This window comes from Opisthocomus hoazin, chromosome 1 (assembly GCF_030867145.1).
Source record: "Opisthocomus hoazin isolate bOpiHoa1 chromosome 1, bOpiHoa1.hap1, whole genome shotgun sequence".
NCBI classification, from domain to species: domain Eukaryota; kingdom Metazoa; phylum Chordata; class Aves; order Opisthocomiformes; family Opisthocomidae; genus Opisthocomus; species Opisthocomus hoazin.
The window spans coordinates 84,683,132-84,706,994 of NC_134414.1; the positions used below are offsets into that span (position 1 = coordinate 84,683,132).

General features: G+C 38.0%; 2 long non-coding RNA genes across 3 annotated transcripts; one reads left to right on the plus strand and one right to left on the minus strand.

The window, feature by feature from the left end:
* LOC142362159 (uncharacterized) lies at window positions 1-17,017 on the minus strand. Of its 2 annotated transcripts, XR_012764726.1 has the most exons (5): window positions 16,924-17,017; window positions 14,051-14,088; window positions 10,857-10,994; window positions 3,264-3,320; window positions 1-1,381 (listed from the first exon to the last, which is right to left on the minus strand). It is a non-coding gene; the product is annotated as an uncharacterized LOC142362159 (long non-coding RNA). The 2 variants fall into 2 exon arrangements; XR_012764725.1 differs by lacking the exons at window positions 14,051-14,088; window positions 16,924-17,017 and adding an exon at window positions 13,354-13,587.
* On the plus strand, window positions 4,529-23,862 carry LOC142362158 (uncharacterized). The gene is made up of 3 exons (XR_012764724.1): window positions 4,529-4,658; window positions 20,392-20,438; window positions 23,069-23,862. It is a non-coding gene; the product is annotated as an uncharacterized LOC142362158 (long non-coding RNA).
* Window position 23,863: the final 1 nt, after the last annotated feature.

The window sequence follows — 23,863 nt, forward strand, 5'->3', positions numbered from 1 at the left end:
ATGCAAGGCAAGGGTAAACAAATAGAATGGATGGCATCTAAAAAAAGCATCACCTGTAAGAAATTGTCAGACAGAATATCTATTGGAAACTAATATCATAAAAATCCACACAATATTTTATCACAAAGCCATTGAGATCTTGCATGCATCATCCTTGGGATTCCAGTTTCTCGAATAAAGCCAGTGGAAAAATCCACAGACCTGGAAATTATTGATGTATTTTCCATTACTGGAGACATCAGCCAGCAGTAACTTTGCTCCAGTTCTGTGCTGTGCACTGTGCCAGGGGATTGTTTTTTTTATTTTTAAATAGGTGCCGTATTTATTAAGCTGGCAACACAGGCAGTGTTAACTCTGGCACTGCAATTCTGTTTGCAATCAAAATTAGTTGTTCTGGTCAGAAAAGCCAAGCTGAGAAAGTGGCAGCACACTGACCATCTCTCAATAACTTTCTATCCAAACTTTCTTGGGCAATGTGAGGGAAGAAGTGGATTACTTGGTGTGCAGCCAGTGAATGCACTGTCGAACTTGAAAACCGAGCTTTCGTTCAGTGTGCTGAGGTAATGAAGAAGCAGTGGTAATGGAAAACTGCCTGTGAAGATGGTGGTGGGGACACGGGATGCTCAAAATAACAAGGAGGCCATGGTTCCAGCAGCAAGTTTTCATGGTGTTTATTGTGTTTCTTTGTCCTGTTACACCATACTCAACTGTGCAGGATCCACTCAAGCAGGACCAGTAGTTTATTTAGATTTATTAAATAACTAACTAACTAACTAACTAACTAAATTAATTAATTAATTTGGATGTCATCTAGCCCATTTCCTGGCCCAATGAAACCACTCAACAGGTGGATCTGATGTTGGCACTGCTGAGCTGCAGTCAGCCCAGCATGTCAGCATCTGCTCTAATATGAAGAGCTGAGATATAAAGGTCTAAACAAAAATACACACTGTCACCACAGTTTTGTGCTAGTTGCATCTATACTGGTAAATTAAGTCTGGCCAAGGCATGATCTGAAGTACAGGCATGTAAGCATACCCCTCATGCAGCAGTTGCTTTTAGGCATGGCCATGGATCGTGGCAAATAACCCTCTCCTGAACCCTGTTCAAGAGACAGCACAAGCCAGAGACACTTCCCAATGTGCAAACAGCAGACACTGTGGAAAGACTAGCATTTACTCACACAGACATAAACCGCACTGTGCCAGAGCCACAGAACAGCTTTTTCGATTTGAGTATGGTTATAGTCATGAGGAAAATGAGGCACTATAATTTTCCTTCAACTTTTCTCATTCTTGGTGCTCTGGGATCAATCACTTCTTCCTTTGGGCTCAGATTTCCATACTTCCTGTTGCAGAATCAGGGGTACTTCCTTGTCCATCTGCAAAACACATATTTCCAGAATGACAGAATTCAGCAGTCATGGATTTCCAGCCCTCAGACCAGATATAAAGCAGGTTCACAGCAGGACCTGAGGCTGGGTCTGTACTTCCGGAATTCTAACCCAATAAATGAATCTCAGAACTCTCCTCTGTTACCCAGCAAGCATCTACTGCTTGACCCTGTCTTCATGGAATTTTGTTAAAAAGGTGATGTTGCATTGATGTCCCAAATTCCTTAGTGCGCTCTGAAATCTTTCAAACCATTCATGTTTCCACTTTCACAGCATTTCACAAACAACCTAGGACAACATGACTGCATGAATTACATGCAAAAAAGGCATAGTCCCCATAATGTGAACATAACAGCACACCCAAGGTTGTCTGTGATAATTAGATGCAATTACAGGGAGATGATTATTTCTTTTTCAAGAGAAAAGATGATTATGCATTATGATAAGGAGATAGTGCATTACGTAGAGCTGTCCAGTAACTAAATTTTGAAACCATTGCTAACCATTTTTATTCTGTTCCAAGCAGTTCCATATCATGCCTGAAAAATTCCTTTAAGTCTGCCAAAGGCCCTCTGAATACTTCATAATGTTGACTTCTTCCTACTCAGTCACCACGAGACCCACCCCACCATCAATATGCAATTATATAACATTCCTATGGCAACTACAGCAACCACTTACATGGAAAATTAATATTAGGAGAGTAACATATTTTTAGCCATCTTCTAATACAATTTTGCTGCTGGAAATCTCAGAGGAATGGTAAAACTGTGAGATGGTGCAGCTCCTTGTGGCACATCAAAGACTACTCTGAAACCGAGGACTGCTATATTAAGTGGCCACTAGGAGCCTAATTAACATTTTGACTCTAGTACTACTCTCCTAATCTGAGAGCCAAATCAGAGCTTGTCAGGGTTTAAAGCGTGGCGTCAATAAACTGAGTGGCAGATGCTCTCTATTAACCCCCACCCTCCAACCAGAGGAAGGGAAAAGGAGGAAAAGGGAGAGAGACTGACAAATTGAATATGAAAAGTTTTACTAATAATATTAATAATAAGAAGAGAAATAATGTAAAATATACAAAACCGATACTGATTTTCCCGGAGTTCGGTGACAGGGCACTGGTGTCCCACCAGCAGCTGCCAGGCAGCACCAGGAAGTCCTGGACTGGACTCAGCAGTAAACAGGAACTGGATGCAGGAATGCATGGATCTCAGTCTGGATCAGAATCGCAGGCAGAATGAGCAGGGTTCTCTTCAGAAGGCAGCCATGGACGAAGAGAGCGAGACCCTTGTGATTCCCCAACTTTAAACTGAGCATGATGTGCATGACATTGAATACTGCATTGGTCAGTATCGGGTCACCTTTTCTGTCTGCCCCTCCCTGCAAGTGCAACACTTTATGACTCCTCACTTGTGGGACCTAAGAGATCTTTTGGTGACCTTGGCTGCTACAGTGATAATTATAAACAGGGGCCTTTTTCTGCATTCCTTTCCTACCGTTAGCTCAGTGTAACTATAAACATGAGGTGTTCTCAGCTTTGGAGCAGACAGCATCTGTAAAACATGCAGCCAGCTTCAGAAAAATGCAGTTACTTAGAAGAACTGAGCTGTAAGGAAGATCCACTGAAAGAGAATCAGTTCTATTTTAGCCAAAACCAGGACAGAGTGTTATCCCAAGGCACTGCTCCTGAAACAATAAATCAAACTGAAATGCCTGGCCATCTTCCAATGAGCTGCTAACTGCTAGTTGCCTCCAAAAAGCAGAAATCAGCATCATTCTCAATGAGGAAAAAAAAATAATTAAGCAGTAATAAAGTCAATAACAAATGAATAAAGCTGTTGTCTCTGAGTGTATTGTCTCTACTTACCTAAACTTTCCATTCTCCTTTACTGTCATTGCCATTTTCGAACGTTCTAAAGCACTGCTGAAGAACAAGAGACAGATGAAGATCTCTTGTAAACTTCATGTAAAAAAATCACTATTTTTCAGAGATTTCAGGACCACAGTCCTCACACAAAATCCTGTAAAAGCAACAAAATAGATTCTCTAGGTGCTGATTTGGCAGTATTATGTCAATTTGCACCAATTGACATCTTAGCGCACTACATTTTGCGAACTATAGGTGCAAAGTTTGGGCGTGCGCTAGCTCTGATGTTGAGTAGGCAAATATATGCTCCGTATAACAAAATGTTGTCTGCCCGTATTTTTTTTTTTACTACCTAGTAGCTAGGCAGGTAAGAAACTCCAGCATCTAATCTATCATTTAGGAACAACTTTTGAATTTGCTACAGTTCCTAGAGGATTTTAGGTCTTCTAAACTAATCAAGGATTTATGAGACATAAATACTACATTATATCTGTGACAGATTAATTTTTCTTCACACTAATGATCCTCTGGCCAGTCTAAGAACTGACGAATATTGTTGGATGAAAAATAGATATTGTAATACATTGCCTGAAAGAAGTTATACCAGAGAGAGAAATGAGGGATGACCTTTTCCACGAGTGGCCATACAACTGCAAAATAGACATGTGTTTAGATATTCTGATTGTTGAATCTTGTTTTGAATATTATTCAGATTTTAATGAATGCTGAAAACATTTTATGTTCAACAACTTTGTCAATTGCACAAAATTCCACGTTGTGCAGAACTTCTAATGAAAATATGAAGACCTTAAATTAATAAAGAAAAGCTCCATTGGCACGGATGAAGTCACAGTGGTTTATATCAACTGAAAATCTATAACAAAAATGAGATGGGGCTAATGGTTGTGAAGTGCACTTCTTTTTGTAAATTGTAGAAGACAAAAATGTGATATTTTTAGAAGCAATATTGTAAGAGACAACTTGCACATAGATGATATTAATGGCGTAAGACATTAAGCTCTGAATGATTGCTTTTCCCTGCTTGCATACCAATGCATTATTTTATATTTAACTGATATCTCAGACAGGTATCTGTTCTTTCACCTTCTTTATTTATGTAAGATTTTTTCTCCTTTTTCTCTTTTAATTTTTTTGTTTGTTTGCCTTGATATTTTTAGGGTCTGCACATTTATTCTGGGAATAGGTTTTGCTTGTCAGGATGAGTCATGCCCACCCTCTTTCTCTCATCTGTACAAGTACACAAGTAGAACTGAAATGTCCCTTCTGTCTTCAGAGCAGGAAGACATTCTCTTGGTAGCGTGTAATTTATTTCATCTAATAGAGCTCTTCTCACAGGTGTACAGTGAACAAGAGGTACTTTTGACTCCTTTACAGGTGGGTTTGGTACTGATTTATTTTCTTTTCAATCCCAGTGGAGATCATTTTTACTACATTAACACTTTTATGACCTGTGGGCTAATGCAAAAGCTGTTGGGTTCCTCACTGTTTAGTAAAAGACGTATTTATATAATCTTACATAATTTTTCCCTGCTTCTCAGATTGAGTTGTTAATATTCAATGCATGATCATACATTACTTTATAGACAGTGTGTTATCTTTCATGATTTTTGTAATAACACTGAAATTTTTAGTACTATTGTGCATTTGTTTTGTATGCAAGTAATATTTTATTCATTTGCATTTCTCTGTATTTCCCTTGAACTGAAATGTACACGATTGCTACCAGTTATCATAACAGTAATACTTCTTGCACTTAGGACAGTGCTTCCTTGACACCTGTACATGCATGTGATGCATACATGTAATGGATAGGAACGTGACAATTCCTAAAGACAATATATTGGAAATACATCTTTTTTTATAAGTATGTGTAGCTGTCTCAATCAGCATTTTTGCTTTTCTTTTTAGAGATATATTTATGGACAAAAAACTCATGTCAAAACTGTAGCTATCAACTAGAATTAGAAAGTAGGTTTCTTTGGATAATTAAATCAGCATAACTACGGTAAGCATAACTTACTATTTTTTTATTTCAGTCCTGGTCACAATACTTAAGATATCATTTTTGTTTCACTTTCAACTCCCACACTTCACTCAGTTTTTCTTCTTAGATTAGAATCTCTTGAGTGGAAGCAATTACCCTGATTCCTTAAATTCTCTATCAAAGAAAGCAGGCCTCTGAAACAGTGGAAGGAACCATCTTCAGGTTTATCTGTCCTTTGTTGTGAAATCTGCCAATCATTTTCCAGAGAGGATGTGAAAATAGGAGGAGGAGATGAGGAGGGAAACAAAAAACATGTCAGAAAAAATACATATATTTCTGTTTGCATTTTACTTTTTTAACGTCATGGTCATAAGACAAAAACTGTAATTGTTTTAAATTTGTGTAATTTGCAGTCTTTTAGTCCTTTCAGTTTTTCTGCACTGTTCTTTGTGAGGTAGACTCACAAGGACATTATCCTCACTTAGTGTAATTCACAATGGCCCCATAGTGGATGTATGAAGTTTGTAAACAATTTTATTTTTGAACTTTCAGAGCCACAGGCATACACTGAAATCACAGGCATACATGGAAATGTAGCTTCCAGCCTTCTTATTGTTTCCAGATTTGTCCACTGATTCTAACTGAACTTGAGAGACTAAGCTTGTGTGAATTGCATATGGAAGGATGGGGAGAGAGATGTAGAAGGGAAAGCAAATATATAATGCATATGCATCAGTTCAATGCACAAAAGTGATCTGATGAATACTTTACAAGCCCAATTTATAAGTGTGTCCTGACTCCCTCAGTGTGCATTGTTTAAATTCAGAGTTTGTACATCCCGTATGGCATACTTAGATTCTATCAACATTTCAGAGCGTTTTTTCTGATTCTCAGCAACGGAATGTGCTTCATGTACACATTTTGCAGAGTAAAATGAGCCTCAGTGCTAAGATACACAAAGAGGATATTGCTGTGAACTTCGAAAGCGTGTTGGCTCATTTCCTTCAATTCTTCTCAATGTTTAAAAATTGAATACATATGAAAAGTTTTGTCAGCTTAGTTACAATGTTCCTGTTAATCACTTGATGAAAAAGTTGCAGGTCTCATGCACAGCTAACGTAGGCCAAGACAGAGCAGCTCAGTTACGAGGACTACATCAGTGGATGTATTATAATTTACATTTCCACTGCCTTCTTGTTCCTGCAATGTAATGAGAAGGATGGAGATGAGATGCTTTCTCTAAGAAGTGACAGTGAGAACATCTGTCTTGATGGAAGAGTGATACTTCCAAAAGCATAAGTTAAAAATACATCCTTTTGGAATGCCATGTTCCAACCTCAGAGGAAGCTATACCTCCTCATCCACAGACTACCCCAACAAAAAAGCATATGTAATGCCTGGAAACTTGCAGGTACAAAACCTTTAGCAGGCATAAGATTCTTAAGTGAATCAGTTGCATCAGTTTTCAGATCAAAAAGAATTAACAGCATATTGAGAAGGATTCTTGTCTTCTCAAGTAACAGTTATCTGATTTGTAACTGCTTTCTTCACAAACGCATAAAGATGTACAAAGTTAAGGACATGAAATATTATGGGCAAGTCTATAGAGCTGCTCGTTTGTCCAATGCCTGACTTCAGCTCCAGACATGTGGTGAAGGGAAAAATGTCCATGAAAACTAGGACTATCATTAAAGGTAAGTAGAGTGTATACAAAAGCATGTATCCGGTCTGTCTCACTAACAAGACATTCTGCCTGCAAGAACTACGAACAAAAGTCATCCCTTTTACGGATTGAAGGATATCTTTTCCCAAATCTTTTCCAAATTGAATATACTCTTACAATTTATTTTAGATTTACATTTTTTTACTTCTCTAAGCTTGGGCATATCGAAAAACTAATTTCATTTAGCTTTCCATTCAAATTACTTTTAAAGTTTTCATGGCTTAGTTCAGTTTTTGCATTAAATTGTAAGAGGAAATTTTTGTCCTAAGAAAACCTCAAACCCCAGTTTATCTTTTTTACATTATTAAAAAAATTTCACAGCAGGTTTTTTTCCCTCTTGTAATGTCTACGCTTTCAAACAAATTTGGCCATATAGTCTCTTTTACAATGAAACACTGAAGAATTAAATGCTTAATGGGCAGGATACTATAAACTCAAGCTCATATAATTACAATAAAGTATATTTGATAGTAAATCTAAATTGTTTCTTTCATAAAGTACCTGTCCAGACAAAAAAAAATCAAAATTTAGGATGCTAACTCTCATGAATCATTTAAAAAGTACAAAATTATGATAGCTGTACCTGCTGCTATATCTTTTAATGGTAACACTGTGGGTTTCTTTCTCTTTCTTCACTTTCAAAAAATGAACAGTATTCCAATAAAGGGGTGTGTGTTTACTTAGGAAATGTGACATTAGGATCTGAAAAAATTATTTTAATCACTGAAGCACTATCTAACTAGTGGATATTTAACCAAAGTTTTATTTAAATCATAAGTATCAGGATCTACATCTTTCACCAGCAAGGGTGAATCTTGTGCTGGTGTTGCTAGGATGCTCTCAGAACATAAGCAAAATAATGTTCGTAGGGAAAGGCAATAACAAACAAGTGGCAAATGTAAGGAGATTTGCTGCCAAATTAACATTGTGTTTATAAGTATTAAAAGCCTGCAGAGGTATCTGACAGCAGTCTGTGGCCATTTTTTGTATAGCACAGAGAATGAAATAAACCCAGAGCAGTGAGTTCATCAAGCTCCTACTGAGAAAAAATACAGCCTGGGTCCTCACGCTGGTGCAGAGAAACTTGCATGATTCCCAACACACCGCTTCAGATCTCAGGTCACTCAGCTTAGGGATCTGCCAGCAGCAAAGACTCTGTAACTGTTTCAGATCTACGAAAACTCAAACTGCAAATTCAAGCATCTGAAAAACTGCAGCTCTTCAAAGATCCACTACAGAAGGTTACTTTTTCTGTTTCTGTTGGTGAGGGCAGAATTAATACTTTTTATTTTATCAAAATGAGAAATCTCTCAGCAGAATATTTTGGAGTCTGTAGTCTTTTGGACAAGAGTGACGTTTTCTATTGAACAATTGTACTACACTATTAACGCAAAATACAGATAAAAATACGAGGCAGGTACATACTGAAGGCCATAATATATGCATGATGAGATAAAAGAGAAACGTCACTGTCACACAAAGAAGTTAGTAGAGGTGATTCTCGTAAAATCTTTCAGATCCGGGGGAAGTGGGAAGTGAGTCTTCTTTTTATCAAAATATCACTTTGGTCTAGCAGTCTAGAGCTATTCTGCTAGACAATCTGTTTTGCAGTCTACATTTTTTCCATTCTTTCAAGTCAATGTCTTTAGCACTCAAACTAGGTGGAAGGAAATGTTTACTTTGGAATGTTGAGTGATTGTTTTTTTCATTCTTTTTCTTAAAAAAAAAATTATTCAAAAATAGATATATTATGAGCACACATGTATATAATGTACACACACATACAAGCATAGTATTTCTGCTGTTGATTATGAACTATTTAAATGAATGGTATATTAGCTTGATTAATTTGAATACAACATGGTGAATTTGATAAAATTTAGAAACAGTAGTCCCCACTCCTCAAACTTGTAAATATCATTACAGGTGAGCTAGACAAAATATTTTCCCCTTCTCATCAAGTCTGATATGACCACCTAATGTATTTTTTTTTAATTATATGTAATTTAATAGAAATAAAGAATAGATTTGGGAGATTTTTGTTAAGCAAAATAAGAACATTATCCCTTGAATCCTTGCCTCCCCTCCCCCGGTCAAGGTTTTTTTTTTTTATTTTGTTAGTATTCCATTAAAAGCAACTGCAAAGTAATTAATATTAACATGGAGATTTTATGTCAGTGCTTTAATGAGATCACTACTGGGGAGTCCCTTTCATTTACCTTATTATTTTTCTCCAAACTGAAAAAACTATGGTTAGTCTTTTCTTGAGCGAGGCAAAGTTGATGGCTATATTGCCACCACTGTTCTCAGCATATTTGTGAGCAGGGGCATTTCTGAAATTCTTACCTGGACACAAAAATCTCACAAAACCCAAACCCATGAAAATTAACTGTCAAAGAATTACTGAGATATTATGTTTTATATATTATGCTTTTCTACCTTAGGAGATATAAAGCCGAATCTAATTTGGAAATGTGAGGTTGTATTATATAGTGAGAATTTCATAATACAGTCATGTGTCTCTAATTCCCTTAAAAAGTGATGATGTCCAGATAGCTATACTATTCTTTTTAAAAATTGCTGAATCGCTTTTGAGATTAATTCATATATCTGGTACTAAAATTGTATGAAAGATTACGTCTGGCTGGTTTTTATTAGTAAAAATACTTCAGTTAGCAGAACTAGACATGATGTAAAAGGATGTTTCAACTCTTTGTTTCAATGGGATAAAAGACCAGGAACAATTATCAGCAAGGACTAAACAGCTCCTAAAGCTCATTTTTATAGATTATAAGGCAAAGTAAAATTATTATGATCTTCAACCTGACCTACTCCTTGACAGACAATAAAATATCTCCCTGAATTAGGTCTCGCATGAATTAAGCATAAATTAAAAACAAAAAACCCCAAAAGCCAACAGCTTTGTAGTTATGATTTCAACATTTTGAGAAATAGCGAGTACTTCAATTGCCAAGTTATCCTAGCAACAACATCCTGTTACAAACATGCCTGCTTTCTAATCTTTACCTAGCTTCATATCTAAGACTTCTGGATTACAAATACCTGTTAAAATGAAGAGCTCCTCAAAGTTTCCTCTCTCACACCAGTGACACCGGTACCGAACCCAGAGGCTGCTCTGCTTGACATTTCCCCGGGCAGATGCGCAAGGCTGGCATCAGCCGTCCTGCTCACGGCGGCTCTGCCTCCTGTGCAAGGCAGGGGTGCACAAGGGAACCCCCGGGCACTGGTGCCCTTCTGGACGTGGGGGCCTGGCATGGCAAGTGCCTCCCTCCCGGGCACCAAGGATGCCTCTGCTGGAAGTGGCACACGGAGGGGTAGATGGTGTGCTCCCAGTTCCAGCTTGAAAATTAAAGTGTTGCTGGGTCCCAGAGCACAGATGTTGTTTGGTTGTGTGACAAAAAACTCTTCTGGGCAGACTGGCTGCCTGAGCCCAGCTGCTGGAGGGATCCACATTGGACATGAGTGCATATATATCCTCAGAAGCCGGCCTCCACCCTGTTCAGGCAGAAAAGGGGACAGGATGAATCCCTTGGTGCTGCCTGTGTTCGTGCCAGTGCTGTGTGTGTCTGTGTGTCTGTCTATGTTACCTGTGTGGCTGGCAATTTACTGAATGGTACGACACTGAGCTATGTGTGTGGTGTATACGTGTGCTCTGTGTGTGCGTGCCTGCTGGGAACTCCTGCTCAGCCTCACCGCTGGTTGGTCCCGGGGGCACGGAGCTGCAGCTGCCTCCCCACTGCCAGATTCGGCAGCTCCTGAGCAATACGCCTGCTGCTGCACTGGAGACTAGTTTCCTGCGGACCCATCCAGCATGACCCAGAGCATTTTTGGAGCCACAGCTTACCAGGACAGAGTTATTCATCTTGCACGAAAGGACTGTGTTCCAAAACACTTGGCTGAGAGGCACAGCTAGTAGCCTACAAAGATTTTTCGTGACCAGCATCCATCCACTCTTCTGCCTCCACCTGCCCGTTCCTTCCTTCTGCAATTTGTGCAACATTTGAAGATTGTATCAGTAATTTTTCCCCCCCATGACATTCATAAACTCGTTAAATAGCTTAGAGACAAAAACTGATCCCTGTGATCCAGCCTCCACAGACACCGGACAATGAGTCGAGCTTATAATTACACTGAGCTATTATTTAGATAACTTTTAATAGACTTTCTGTATAGCATGCAGATTTTTCTATTGTTTCACATTATTTATCAAGACACTGTGCCATAACCGGTTGAAACAGAAATCCAAGAATATTGCAGCAACAGTACCTTTACAAGTCAAATGTGTACACATCAAAAAAGCTCTGAAGTTACTTTGACAAGATCTCTTTCCCAGAAACCTGTGTTGATTTGCATTAATTAAATTACTCTCTTTTAATTGTTTATAAATTGAGTCCCATACTAGTTGTTTAATTTTTTTTCCTCAGACTGATTTTATAATGACAAGCTTATAACTAATTAGGTTATTCTATTTATTCTTTTTTAAAATATTGGCACAGCATTCATTTTCTTCCAGATGTTTCCTGAGTGTCCTCCATGTTTCAATACTTTTGAAAATCAACCTTGACAGTGTAGAGAACTCCTCTGACACTTCTGTTATAACTCTTTGATGCAAATTACATAGACATGCTGATAGTACATTCAAGTGAGAGGGAGAAAGAGCTTAGCATCCTTCAGAGTAACTTTTGTAATGGAAATTTTTTTATCAGCAACAATGATGGGACTATATTAACTGGATGTTTCCCAAGAGAGAATAGAAATACTGAAGGAAATCTTTTACTTTGTTCAGTGATAATCATTGCGGATTCATTATATTTTATTTTACTCCATGTTCAGATACAAAGAAGACATGCTCCAAACAGAAAAATAGCCACATATTTTCTTTGCCGATTTTCTACCCTGGAAGCTTTGAGTCCATGACTCAGGACAGGGTGTTTCCCAGGGCACAGAAACATTAATTTTGCTAGGCAGTTGAAGGGTTGCAATTATATTCAGCTCATTTCACTGTTTCTTTGCTTTTAAGTTATGGTTGGTCACATTTGCACTGGAACAAAACTGAAACAGAAGCTGAACCAACAACCTAAACAAAATCCACTTTATGGGTATCTCAACCCTTTTCCATTCACCCTAGACCTCCACTATATATTACTCCTTTCCACAGTGTGGAAAGACAGCTCAACTGCATTGCTCCCAGTTACCCTGGCTTTATGTAGGCAAAGAGATTTTTTTTTCCTCTGTCTTGACTACTTTTTATTATTCTGAGATGCTAACTTCTTATTGTGTTGATCAGAGAAAGTACACATAGTAATCCTAGGTGATTAAGCTACGTATTTGAAGGGATAAAAGAGAAAAATGGATAAAGAAAAAAGGGATAAAAGAGCTGTCTCGTTGTAAAGAGAATGGACAGCTAGAGATTTACATGTTTTCTAGATTTAGGAGTCATTTTTTTGTTTGCTATTACAGGTTTTACTTTATTTTATATTAGTTTTTAATCTGAATCAGAAGTTCATATTTGTAAAATTTACATTTATAATAAAAAAATAAAATTCTTTGGAATATGGGTAAAATACTGCACTTGGGTAAATTTGACATTTTCCTTTCAATGGTGATTAAGTTGTGCAGTTATAGTTACAATATTCCTGATAGCAATGGTCTTACAAAAAACTAATTACAAATTGTTTACTTCAAATATTTTATAATAATATTAAAGAAAATTTCCTGTTAAAAAATCCAAACGCATCACTAATATTTTCCCAACATTTCAAATCCCCATTCGCATTCTAGCTTACAAGTTCCTAACTTTGATGCAGAATTATATTTTTGTGTGTGTGTTTTGTGATTAATTGCATCTGCAAAGCTCATGTCTGCTGATTCTTTATATCTGTAATCAGCTGTGCAGTCAGACAACTAAAGGAGATGAATAACTCAACTAGTCTATGTGTATTTACAAAAAAACCTGCAAGATAAGGGGAGGAATGTATCGTGCTATCATTAAGTGAACTATGATCAAAGAGTTCACGACTATGCTTTGGGCTTTAGAAAGGGCTATAACTCTGCAACGGTGACCATTATTACTTTAAGCATTTTGGATACACAGGGAGTCCTGCTTTTCTGGCACAAGGAGCTCTGTGCCTGAAGGTGGCTACTGACACCGAAGCGGATTCAGCGAGGTCTGAATTGCCATCTGGCCACTCTGCAGTGATCGGTCGATCACTAATTGCATGCACATAATGCTCATAGTTGTTGACAACATTTTCTTGTCTTTCCCTTTGGGGGAACATGACTAATGGCATCTATTTTATCATGGAGAAGCTCTGCTAGCATACGATAGTCTAGTTACTCACCCTGACTGCATGCAGCAAGTGTGGCCCAAATAATGGGTTGGCTTTGTATTTCCAGGAGTCCCAGTGTAATAGTCTTAATCTTCAACTTCAAAAGTGATTTGTGTTCAGATTACTAGGGATAACTGTGCCAGTATGGTGGGCTGTAATCCAAGAAATCTGAGGATGAGATTCACTGTGAAACAAAGATCTAGGTAATGTTTCCCCAAAAGACCCCTTGATGAGATGACAGATTTTACCTTTTGACAAATCTCAGGTTGGCTTTCATTTAATTAGTAGAACGCATTTTTTCCCTTTTCACATTTGAAATGGTTTGTGTTTTCCCTGGGTACCTTTTAGGTCAGAATGTGATATCAAAGACAAGGTCTCTATCTAATGCATAAGTGCAAACAAGTGTGGTTACTTGGACTTCTTGGAATCTTTAGTTTTGAATGGACTTTCTAAAATTTTATTAGACATTTCTTTGGACATCTTACTTACAAAGAGATGAGTTACTAAACAAAACAGATAAGAACATAAATTTTTACTTTTTAATACAGGTACACATCTCAAATATTAAAAAATATGAATAACTTGGCAAAAATAGTTGAAAAATATGTAAATACCGTACCAAGAATGAAACCTTAGCTGTAGAACCCAGAAGGGAAGATGGCATTTAATGACTAGTATAAGAGCCATAGATATGTTGATGACTTCTTACCTTCAAAGATGAATCCATATGAGCCACAGTGTTCAATCCTGTGAAAAGTATCGATCTGCTGTTATGAATTTAAAACATATTTTAATCCTTGCATTTAACTTTAAGCACATGCTAAATCCAAATGTTTACATGTGGCAGAAGGAGGCAAAGAAGAAGGTAACAGGGGAGAGAGGGAGATGGGCTACAAGGAAACTGCCTGCATATACTTGTATGATGTACAGCCCATTTAACAGAGGATTTTATAAAGCTCAAATTACCTGTACCTCTCATGAGAGATATTTTTCTTTCATTCTAGCCATGACAGTCAAACAAGAAATGCATGTGGCACCCTTTTAGTCTTATCACTACCACTGAACCAGGTAGGAAGACAGTAAGATGATTTGTCATAAATCATCATAGTCTGCAGGATTTTTTTTAAATTTCTATAGAATCATATGAACAATTCTACAGTACATGTTAATTTACATCAGTTAAGTGTTGATGAGGTTTTCCAACTGTCATGGCACAAAGTGGATCGGACATTTAGCTACAGAAGAAATTCAGTGCAAAGCAGTGTTGGAAGTTTTCCAGTAAAACTCAAGCCTCCTGGAGTCAGAGGTTTGTCTAGTCTCTAATGTTCACTTGCCCCTAAAAGGGGCTTAGAAACAACATGTTTGAGGAAATGCATTTTACTGGCACTTCTCTGAAGTGACTGCTTTGTTTTGAAGTTACTTGGCTCTTATAAAAAAACCCAAAGCCGACAAAATGAGAAGTCAACCAAACAAAAAAACCCCACAAGCCAAAAAAACTAATACTCTTGTGAAAAAGACATCTTAATAACAACCAACAAGGCCACTACTGTTGTAGAACCTTCAGACAGCTTAATGGAAGGAAGGGTGTAAGCAGAAACATTTGTAAATTATTGAACTAAGTCTGCAGAGATTCGTATACAAGTCATAGGTAGACTAGAACAAACAACTATGATAGTTCCCAATGGATGCTCCCAGTCACCTTTGTGAGAGGGTATCTCCAATACTCAGTATGTAAGCACTCACAAGTATACTCTCCTAAATGTGCAATCTTTCGTGTGGTCATTACAGCAATTAGAAGCTGGTATAATACATGTCCAGATGATCTACAAAATAGCTGGACTGGGTACTGATACTACCACAGAAGCATAGATGTAGAGGTAGCTGTAAATCTCAGATCACAAGCGAGGTAAATATTAACACAGTTAGCTTGCTCTGAAAAGAAGGCTGCTTCATGTTTGTTAAACATCAGACTAGGTAGTCTACACCTGGTTCATTATCACTGGAAAAGGGAATGTAAACCTCCCTGTGGGGTCCTCGTAGTGAGTGCTTAGTCCTTTAAGGAGTCGCTCCATTTAAAGCAGAATTTATGGTGATAAGGGTTTACTTCCATTTCCTGGGGAAAGGTGGTAATCTAATTAAATGTCATTGAGAAATATCCTGTATTTTTAAAGCCCATGGAATCTCAGCTTGGAAGAAGAAATGCCAAATAGATCTCATAATCATAAATGTCTTCCACTACTATACTGATGATTCATTTGACTGAGAAGGCTTGGAGTCAACTCAGTGGGCAGGGTGGCCTGCCTTTCTTTGTTCCTTCATTCCTTCCCTTCTTCCTTCCTTCCGTCTTCCCTCTCTCCCTTCCTAAAGGTAGATTTGGCTGTTCACCTCCCTTCAGCAAAATGTCACACAGGTATGAACTTCACTAAATACAAAGCACTCTCTACTGAGTTTGTAAGGAGTATTACTTTTATATCACAGAGCTATGGTTTTGAGAAGTGCACAGATGACAGCTTTGCACCAGCTCCTTTCATCCAGATGTCAAAAACTCCTTTGTATAAGAAGCCGTTTACAAGCTGTTCCTAATGCAGTTGATTCTGTACTAGAAAATCAGAGCTGAAAGGATCTATGCCCCACATACAATTTCACAAACCACATTCCTTCAACCATATCCACAAAAAATTATCAATAATTTCATAAGATAGCCATGGAATGTGTTTACGACACCCGAGACAAATTCATTTCCAGCCACAAATTTCAGTTACGTTATGTGCTCTGTAACTTTGATAAAATCATTACTAACCAGAGCTATATAACATATGCCAAGGAAATATGACAGAATCAAATTATGTGATTAATACATTTCCTTACAGTAAGATTTGCTTTAGAGAGGGGAAAAAATGCACCATGCTCTCCTGCCTCTTATTGCACTGACAAACATAAAGTCCATTTCCTAATGCGTTTGGTCTGAAGAAAGTGAATGCCATGGGTTTTACGATGTTTCAGGTGCAGCCATCAATAAGAACAATGTTGAGGGCCATAATCAATAAGTTTACAAGGCTGCAGTCATAGGCCACCAGGAAATCCATTTTGACTTAATCGGCTTTCCAATTTTTCAGGTAAAATATAGCACTTCTGGATCATATCCAAACAATGAAGACACACTAACAAAATGATTCGATGCAGTTTGCAGAGTCTTCACAATTTTTGAATCAGGAAGGTATTTCAACAAAGATTAACACTTGGTTTCCCCCATCTTGTGTACCCCTTTCCTCCCCCCTTTTTGGTACTGAAATGAAAACTGTGCTCTCCCTACATAAAAGTGGTCTATGATATCCATGTCTCTGAGGATATTCTGCAGTAGGTTTAATGTGTGAAATACTCCTATGTGATAAAAATACTGTTTGCTGCAAATACATCCTGCTACAGCAAAAAGACATTTCACAAGGTACAACACTATTGAACAATTTTCAGCATTTTCTGAAAAGGGAAAACAGTCCTTTCTTTCTCCGCCTCCCCGCCCCAGCCCCCCTCCCCCCCCCCCCCCCGGGTAGCATTTACCTTCTCTTTCTTGAGCTTACCTACCACGGTTCAGTGCTTGAGGTGCTGAGCATCTCAGCTGACTAACTAAAGAGCATGAGAAGCTGCAGATGGGGCAACCACTGAGAACACAGGTTGTACTGGTATGTCATTGATATGCTTGTTTGCATTTCTGGCAATGATGTATACACGCAATTTTCTCTAACTGAAGCCTAACTGCAATAGAGAAAACTGTGAGAACAGAGATAAAATTTGTGTCTCTGAATTTGTTACGCCAAAGAAACACTTCGGTTAACAGCTAGAAGAATTCCTCTCCTTTTCTTGGTCTTGGGCACCTCCTCTGGGAGAACCATAGGAGGCTCAGAATGGCTGATCTCTGTGTCTTTCCCCTGCACATTTCTACCCTATCTTTGGAAAAAGTCAGGAATAAAACTATTTTGTGGAACTATCATATTTACATTTTTTGCCAAACAAACTGCATCTTTGTGTGAGGAGCCCATAGCGACTATATTTTTCTGACTATCAGTTATAGCTCTACATGATCCCCTACTAAATGCTTCTTTTTCAGAGAAAGTAAGAGGATGATCTGGACAATGAACCTCTAGTTTGAAGTTCCTAATTCTTTGATTTCGTTACATTTGAGTGTAAGTTAGCAGTTTTACCTGCAGTCATAGAGTGATTTGGATTGGATACTGTTACTGTTAAGACACATTGCCCACACCTCAGGTATGTAGCTAGTAGTAATCAATTAAATTAATAGCAAGACATCCAGATGATACAGTGGAAATTGCTTTGACAAATTTACAGGAACTTTAGTAAGCCTCTGTTCTCCAACTTCCAAAGTTCTCTAAATGCGGAGGAGTTGCTGGCTATATAATGGTTTTGGTCTTTGTGAAATGAGGAGTAAATTACACCACCATAATAATACACTTTTTTAAAGTAACCATGATATCATGGACGAAAGACAGTTAGAAGTCCACTTCCAGTATCTCCTTCCATGAGCAAATTGCTGTAGTTGCCATAGGGGTGTTGTTGACTTCAAAGAAATGAAGAATTCACTCTATCAATATGCAGACTGAGCCAAAGGTGATGGAGAAAAATGGTATGCATCAATTTTTTTCAGTTGTCTTCAAGCTGATGACATACTCTTCCATTTTGTAGTTGTTCAACAAACCCAAAATTTTGAAGTCAGAACTGAAACAATTTCACAATCTCACCAGCACCTGAACCGAGGCACCTACTGATATATTTTCTGTATTTATTTGTGCTCTGATCTTTGGTTCTGGATTCTAACTGCTTCATTTTCTTTGGACGTTGGTTTTAAGAAATGTGCTTCAGGAGGCTGACGCTTATCTCTATAAATCTCAGTGACTCATAACACAATGTCTTTCAGTATGTTTTTGACCTAGGTTTTGCTTCTTTTAATGCAAAGATTTTCCCTCCAGAATTACTGGTTTCACATTTTTGCTAAGGACTTGACTCTTCTGTTTCCTCTTCTTTCATTTCATTACAGTGTTTGGTTCTAGATGGTTTATACCACAGGTTGCTTCCTTGTCTCCAGCTCCTTTATTCTACCATTTTGTTCTTCTCCATTAAATAATTGCCTCTCTGCTATTTTTTGAAACATAGGAACCTTGGACATTGACAATGATCCTGTTAGTATTTCGCTTCATGTTCCAGTTTCACGTTGCAGATATTCTAGGGAAAGAGCTGCAAAGAGAGGGGTGAAGGCTGAAATGCTTTCTCCCTGCTGAGGCTTGTTTTAATCACGACAGCGAGCCAACTCCTAACATTTTGAATATGATGGCTTAGAGCCCACAGGTCCAAGGGCTGAAGAACAGAAGAGACCAACAGCCTGTCTCATGCTACCCTCTGCCCTCTAAATTCTTTTTTTTTTTTTTTTTGTTACACTGGGCTACCTGGTGCAGACACAGCCACCAGCACACTCGGTGAGCCCAGCTGCCGGGGCAGACTCCTCAGCTCTTGAAAATTCTTGTATGGGTTTTAGTTTAAGTTCTCATCTTCCTTCTCTTCTCCACCCTACACAAGGCGATCAGACCCACAATTTGTGAACTGTCAGCCAAAGGGAAGGTTAACTTAAAATGCTGATGACAGTCATGTTTCTCTTGGGACAGAAAAGTGTTCTGAAAGAGCTCTTTTTCCTCCGCTCCAGTCCTTCCATTTATTTCCTCTAATTTGGTAAAAAAACCAGTTCTACCCTCTCAGTGTCACAACACAGGAAGTTCAGTGAAATTACAAAGTGGTAAACTAGAAACCAATAAATGGAATTAACTAGAAAAAAGAGGTTCTAATTTTTAATTTATTTTAGGTTTTGTTTAGTATTATTCTAATATTAAAATAGTAGAAACAAATAAAATTTTCATATGGTCCACAGAATTGTGAAATTTGGTGCCTACCTATTGTTTTTGGTGTCTGAATTTATTATGACAATAAAAAAAAAAAAAGAAGTGGATATCTGTATGGATAACCAGTATCTAGAGGTATCTTTCTCTAATTGTTAAATATACAGATTAATTTTAATGCAGTGGAAAATCATTTAAATTCTTCTTACGAAGAAGTTTCTTGCAATTTTTTTAAATTTATCTAGTGTGGCTTCTGCTGAAGACTTTTTTTGGAATACATGCAACATGAGCTTGATTCTAGGCAGAGGTTTCTATGGTTTCACTACAGCATTCTTTAGAAAGACATCTAATCCAAATGAGGAATGAACGTCTCTGCTTTTTCTGACCTTTATTTGTAGAAGGCAAATGCCAAGCTTCACAGAAGTCAGACTGCATTTTGAAATTAATCCTGTACAAACGCAATGAATTTTCACCTGAATATATCCAGTGAAACTCCTGTTTATGTATAACTTTGCAACATGGAAATTCTACCAATATTAATCCCATTGGAGTTCCAGTAAAATACAAAACCTAATTCACTTGTGAGGCAGAAGGGAGTTTAAGTTCCAGTGCAACACTGCATACATCACCAACTTGCCTTTTTTCCCTTTTTTTTTATATATATGCATATAGTTTCATGGCTGAATTTAGCTCCATCTTGCTGCACTTATCATATTTTCCAATTGTTAAAAACTTTGTCATGAAGTTTTGCCTTTATTTTGTGGAGGCTGGAATTATTCTCAGGATATTCCTGAAGCACGTGTTCTATATTAAGCCAAATAAACTTAAAAGTATACTCAAAATTAACCTGGTGTTTACTTTCTATGCTTAATAAAAATGAATTAAGCATGCGCTTAAGTATTTGTTGGGATTGAAGTTTGCTTGCTGAGTTAAGAGGATGGGGTTTTTGGCTTAGGTTTTAACAGTCCTCTTCATACAAACACAGATGGAGCATTCAAATGTCCTGATTGCTCACACTTCCTCATGATCTGTAGCCAGGATCTGGTATGGATTTTTTTAGTTCAGTCAGAACAGGACTTCATCTGGAAAGCAGCAGATGGAAGGAAGGGATCCAAGTTTTTAATCCTTTATTTTTTTCTTTTTTGAACAGATGTTGTTGAGATGATTGAGCTACAGAGCCACAAATCCAACCAAGAAGTGGGTAAAGAAATACAGACAAACATATGTTGATATTTGGTATATGGTTAATTAGGCAGGCTACAGTCACCTGCTGCTGACATCAACATCCACCTCTCCTATAATGGAGATGACAGGATTTTTAAGAGTGCTATAGATGAAGAATTTAATTTTGTGTACTCTTAATTTCTCATTCAGCCAAGAGAAAAGCTAACCACAACACTGATACTTACTTTAATAACAATCCAACGGCTCAGCACAGGAGAAGGAAGTTGGTCAACAGCAAGCAATAGAGTACATGGAAGCTAATTTTAGTAAAAGGAGGGGAAAGTTACACCATAAGGCTCTGGTTCACAGATTTCAGTTTGGAGCAACAACCTCACTGACAACTGTCAGGTGGAATACTAAATGAATGAAAGAACAATTGTATGGGATAGGATTTACTGTTAAGAAGTGATAGTTTTCTGATTATTAATTCTCAGCAAAAGATAAGGCTATGAAGTTAGAACTGCAGGGTATGCTGATCTCTTCATGGTGGTCATGACAAAGTAATTCTGTCAGCAATATATTTGTTAATATCTCTACATCTTTAAAAAGAAAATTCAAGACTTTGATAAGAGTTCCTTCGAAGTAAACAGTAAATGAGATGTGCTTCATTTTTATTTTTTGCAAAACTCCCCAGTCAAATTAAATATACGCAAAACTTTGAAAAAGTTACTAATTGCAGCTTATTAAAGCTCGTTCTACCTAGTAACTTCCCTGTTGGAATTCAGTAATTATGAATGAAGGGGATCCCAACAGGCACCTGTTTTACACTTGAAAGCTCAGAATTATTGCTCTACAGCAACACTTTGTATTATGTAACATAAGTCAAAGGAGAAATTATACAGCAATATTTCTGTTATCTTGTCTGGAAAGACCAGAAATGGAATTCACATTGGATGGGACAGGTTGTTGTTACTGTACAAAGACCACTGAGTGCAATGTCCATGGGCCTAAAAAAATAACATGCAGAATACCTACAGTGAAATAAAATTTAACCTTTGTTCAGAAAAGTGCTTCCAGATCCTTAGATGAAAAGCATTTAACAGCAAGTCATTATACTATATGTACTAAAAATCTTCTGGTACCATCTAGGTCATATTTGACTGACCATATTGAATAAAATTTTCTTAATTTTTTGTGGTATGAACAGACTACAGTAACAGAAAATAACAAGAGTCTACATAGAAGCTGTAAAAGTTTGAGTTTTCTTAAATCCAGGAGCAAAGAAATGTAAGGAAATTCACCCTTAACACTGAAGTATCTATGATTCAGTAATTTTTGTTTCTGACCAAAAAACCTTCTACATAAAACAGTTCAACACCAGAAAAGCCTAGAAAAGATTTTTTGAAGATCACAGATAAACAAACGATATTGAAAAAAAAAAATTAGGTCAGGGAAGTAGTCTCATAAAACATAGAAATTCTCTTACTTGATAAATTTCATGCTCCTTGCCTTTATGGAGTCTGATATTTTACCAAGATTTTGGAGTATCTTATTGACACTCAATTAGAAATTCAGTTTTTAAAATGCTGAATAAAATCACTTGTTTAATAAAATTGTCCTAAACCCTTCATAATATAGTTTTCTTTAAACAAAGTAAAAATTGCTTCCACCATGTCATACATGTACTTGTGCATTCCATCAAAACCTGTCTACATGTCTAGCATTTTGTCCTGATGAGATGCCAGAAACAGACAGAAGTAACCAGGAGAGATGAAAACATAAGCTTTTTGTGGAAATTATGGTAGCCAGGAAAATACATTTTAAGTTTTAAATAATCCAAAACTACAATTTATGTATTTTTAAAATAGATTGCAAAACTCTCTGTAGGGCACTTCGCAAAAAAAAAAAGCTCAAGAAAGAGGTAAGAATGGAAAAGTAAGGATGGCCAAGAGAAAGATATTTGGATACGAAGGAGTTAAAGCCATAACTTTATCAGAATTGAAGCAGGGAGACAGGATGAATTCGTTTCACAAGAATGAAATGGAAGGTGACATGGCAAAATGGAAAATGAGAAAGATATAAGGAAATTAAAGAATGAAGATGCAAAGCATTTTGGTTGAACTGCAGGATCACACAACCTTGTACAGTTCCTAGCAAGCATTCACCATGCAAAAAAAGATAATGACAATAAATTATAGAATAATGGAGGTTGTAAGGGACCTCTGGAAGTCATCTCATTCATTCTCCAAGAAAAAAAGAAAATATAAAAATTATAGAAAGTACAACAAAACCCCCTGCAAATAACTGAAAGAAAAAAAAAAAAGCGGCAACAAGATACAAAGGGTAATAGATGTGCAAGTACAGGACGGGAAATGGATAAACATGTTGATATCAGTAACTGTATCAAAAACAATCTAGTGGGATAAAAGCCAATCCAGAACAGATTTCTGGTTAAGATCAAAACTGTAAGTCATTCAAGTGCAAACAGAACAAGAAGCTTCCAATGCAGTTACAAAAAGTTGTCTAAATAGTTTCATAATATTCCCAGAAAACATTAAGATGTGCAGATGTATTGGGTTTGCATGGCAAGGTTTTGGTAGTGGCGGGGGCTACGGGGGTGGCTTCTGTGAGAAGCTGCAAGGAGCCTCCCCGATTTCCAACAGAGTCAATGACAGCCAGCGTCAAGATGGATCCACTGCTGGCCAAGACCGAGCCCACAAGCAACAGTCATAGCACCTCTGTGACAACATATTTCTAAAGTGAGGAAAAAAAACCCTGCACAGCTGCAGCCAGAGAGAGTGAGAATACGTGAGAGAAACAGCTCTGCAGACACCAAGGCCAGTGAAGAAGAAGGGGGAGGAAGTGCTCCAGGCACCGGAGCAGGGATTCCCCTGCAGCCTGTGATGAAGACAATGGTGAAGCAGGCTCTCCCTCTGCAGCCCACGGAGGTCAACGGTGGAGCAGATATCCACCTGCAGCCTGTGGAGGACCCCACGCCAGAGTAGATAGATGTGCCTGAGGGAGACTGTGACACGGCAGGGAGCACACGCTGGAGCAGGCTCCTGCCAGGACCTGTGGGCCCATGGAGTGAAAGAAGCCCGTGCCAGAGCAGGTTTGTTGGCAGGACTTGTGACCCCATGGGGGACCCACGCTGGAGAAGTCTGTTCCTGAAGGACTGCACCCTGTGGAAGGGACACACGCTGGGGCAGTTTATGAACAACTGCAGCCCATGGGAAGGGCTCACGCTGGAGAAGTTTGTGGAGGACTGTCTGCTGTGGGATGGACCCCATGCTGGAGCAGGGGAAGAGTGTGAGGAGTCCTCCCCACGAGGAGGAAGGAGCGGTAGAGACAACGTGTAATGAACTGACCATAACCCTCATTCTCCGTCCCTCTGCACTGCTCGAGGGGAGGAGGGAGAGAATTCAGGAGTAAAGTTGAGCCTGGGAAGGGGTGGTGGT